Below are 3,566 nucleotides of genomic sequence, written 5' to 3'. Positions count from 1 at the left end.
AACAGCCTCAATTCATCGGGGGATGGACTCTACAAGGTTTCGAAAGCATTCCACAGGGATGCCGGCCCATGTTGACTCCAATGCTTCCAACAGTTGTGTCAAGTTGGTGGAATGTCCATTGGGGGGTGGACCATTCTTGATACACACAGGAAAGTGAAAACCCTAGCAGAGTTGCAGTTCTTGACACACTCAAACTGTTGTGCCTGGCACCTACTACCATACTCCGTTCAAAGGCACTTCAATCTTTTGTCTTGCCCCCTCACCCTCTGAATGGCACACATACACAATCCATGTCTCAATTATCTCAACATTTAAAAATCCGTCTTTAACCTGTCGCCTCCCCTTCATCTACACTGATTGAAGTGGATTTAACAGGTGACATCAATAAGGGAACATAGCATTCACCTGATCAGTCTATATCACTGAAAGAGCAAGTGTTCCTAATGTTTTGATGTATTTGATAGATTATATTAAATTGAATATCTGCAGATTTCAACTATTGTAAGACGTATCTTTTTTTTCAACCTCGCAATTAGCTGTTGAAATTCTGATATCTTCCCCTTCCCACCCTTGCACCAATTTCAAATGAAGAGTAGAATGGTAATGGTGATTTTAAGTAGGGAGGCTGTTTTGCTCTGGAGCACTAGCCTTGGTGGTCTACATACAGTACAATAGAAAACAACAGAAAAGCTTCAAATCATATCATGATTATGTTCAAGTGGAATGGGACTTCAATAGAGTAAAAGGTAAAAATGCAAGTCATTATTTAGTTTGGGCAAAGCGCATGAGTGTCAATTGAAAAAAAAAAAACGTTTTTTTTTAGTACGCACTTTTAATGACTCAATTCTAAAATATGTTTTTTTCTTCATGTTTTTTAAGGATTCATTACTTCAAAGGAAGAAAGCAATGTTTGTATATGCCATTGGTTTAGCAATGCAACAACAAGAAGATGTCATATAATACAAAAGAATTGTTCATTTTATATTGCTTTGAATGGATTTAGTTTTTAGTTTTGTTTGTTTGTTTATCATTACAGTTCTGGTTTCATCCACTTGGTGGAGCAAACATTTTCCATTACTCCAAATTCTACTGCATGCCAGTTGATGACTTGGAAATAAAGTCACCACAAAACCGAATTTGCCCTTAAAATCTAACTTTGACTGAATCTCCCTTTATCAAGACATATCATTCTGTCCAATCTAATGTTGTCACTGAGGGGGATGACAGTTGGTGTATTAAACTACAGAGGCATCATTTATTTATAGCTGATTGAATTATGGATATATTAGTTTTGCCCAAGGCTGGGGGGTTATTAAGAGTTAATACACCCTCTTTGTCTCTTTTCCCCTGTAATTTTCATCTATTTCAGGAATCTTTTTGTGCTCTCTGTCTCCACTTATTCCTCTCTCCGAGGGAGAAAAGTGATGAAATCCAACCTTCAGATGAAATTGCTTATTGGGGCTACAACTAGGTCTATTTTTCCCCCACAATCTCGCTGCCTAGGAAATATCAAAATACCATTATACCCTATCAATATCATTGCTGATCTACCAAATTGGAATAGCAAAACAAATAACTAAAGACAAAACATATATATATATATACTATATATGGAAAAAATATGAAAATAAATAAGATTAATAAATAAATAATGAATGAGTAGTATACATATAACCACATCTCTGTTATCTCTGTACACAGATAATATTCTTTCGTGGGGCGGTGACAGTAAAACCAGCCAGCTTAAGAAGCAAACCAGATGTTTTCTCTGAAATCAGAAATATGAGCCACAGCAGCCAAGTTCCTCCAATGCCGAATCAGTCATCTGTTGCCAATTGTGTGAGATCTAAGGGTACCCTATTAGCGATACCTAAGATGAAGAGTTGTCGACTTTTTATCTTGATGTAACACCTGAACAATGACAATATCTTGCTTGTCTTCTGAACACAATGCGTTTAGTGTGTTGATTAAGGTCTAGGAATGCTTTTCCTGGGTTATTGGCCTGCAAATTCTCGACAGGCAATCTCATTTTATTGATCAGTCTTCTCCGGGTGTCTCCTGGGGCCGACTTTAATCCTTGATACTGCTGTTGAGAGACTCCATTTTAAGACACTCTCGATGGATATAACTCCTGGAACGTTATTAGGGTGGGGAATAAAAACGGCTAGAGGTGGAACAGGCTCTTGATTAGCGCCTACGCACTTGTACCAAGATGCATTTCGCTCTCTTGTGAGAAAGGCATGAGTTTGTAAAGGAGGCTGCTTGGATGCTGGTGAATTTGTAAAAGAAGGTTTATTTGGTCCTGTATGTATGTATGTAGGTAGGTATGTATGTAGGAACCCATCTCTCTTTACATTTATCCTTATGCCTCTCTCTCTAGGTCATTGATCAAGCGTACATCTACTGGTAACAGGATATTGTGCATACCGTTGTAACAGTAGGCCTATATCAGGGATGTTCAACTCGGGTTCTCAACTTACTGTTAAGAGTTAGAATAATAGAATACACAAGGTGCAATTTCGAAATTTGATTGTGCATCAGCAGTCACTCAATTAGTCTATGTCAGGTAATTTGCTTTAGAATGGTCAATTAGTCTAGGAGCCAGTTATCTAAACTTGTACATGGAACAAAAATATAACCGCAACATGTAAAGTGTTGGACCCATGTTTCATGAGCAGAAATAAAAGACCACAGACATTTTCCAGATGCACAAAAAGCTTATTTCTCTGTAATTTTGTGCACACATTTGTTTACATCACTAGTGAGCATTTCTCCTTTGCCAAGATAATCCATCCACGTGACAGGTGTGGCATATCAAAAAGCTGATTAAACAGCATGATCATTGTGCTGGGGACAATAAAAGGCCACTCTAAAATGTGCAGTTTTGTCACACAACACAATACCACTGATATCTCAAGTTGAGGGAACATGCATTTGGCATTCTGACTGCAGGAATGTCCACTAGAGCTCTTGCCATAAGATGTAATGTTCATTTCTCTACCATAAGCCGCCTCTAACATAATTTTTGAGAATTTGGTAGTATGTCCAACTGGCCTCAATTCCGCAGACCACGTGTATGTTTTCATGGGGGCAAGCGGTTTTCTGACGCCAATGTTGTGAACAGAGTTCCCCATGGTGGCGGTGGGGTTATGGTATGGACGGGCATAAGCTACGGACAACGAACACAATTGCATTTATCGATGGCAATTTGAATGCACAAAAATATCGTGACGAGATCCTAAGGCCCATTGTGAGGCCCATTTTTTTTTTTACGGTGGCCCCTCATGATGAGTTCCGTTTTTTTGTGGCCCCCACCCCCATCAAAGTTGCCTATCCCTAACCTATATAATACAGCACACACACACATACTATATTATCAACTATGACACAACAGCGGTAGGCCTGATCACCGACAATGACAAGACAGCCTATAGGGAGGAGATCAGAGACCTGACTGTGTGGTGTCAAGAACAACAACCTCTCCCTCAACGTGATCAAGACAAAGGAGATGACTGGTGGACTACAGGAAAAGGATAACCGATCACACCCCCATTCTCATCGACGGG

This window comes from Oncorhynchus tshawytscha, linkage group LG24, assembly GCF_018296145.1.
Source record: "Oncorhynchus tshawytscha isolate Ot180627B linkage group LG24, Otsh_v2.0, whole genome shotgun sequence".
NCBI lineage: Eukaryota > Metazoa > Chordata > Actinopteri > Salmoniformes > Salmonidae > Oncorhynchus > Oncorhynchus tshawytscha.
This window is presented reverse-complemented; position numbering follows the sequence as displayed.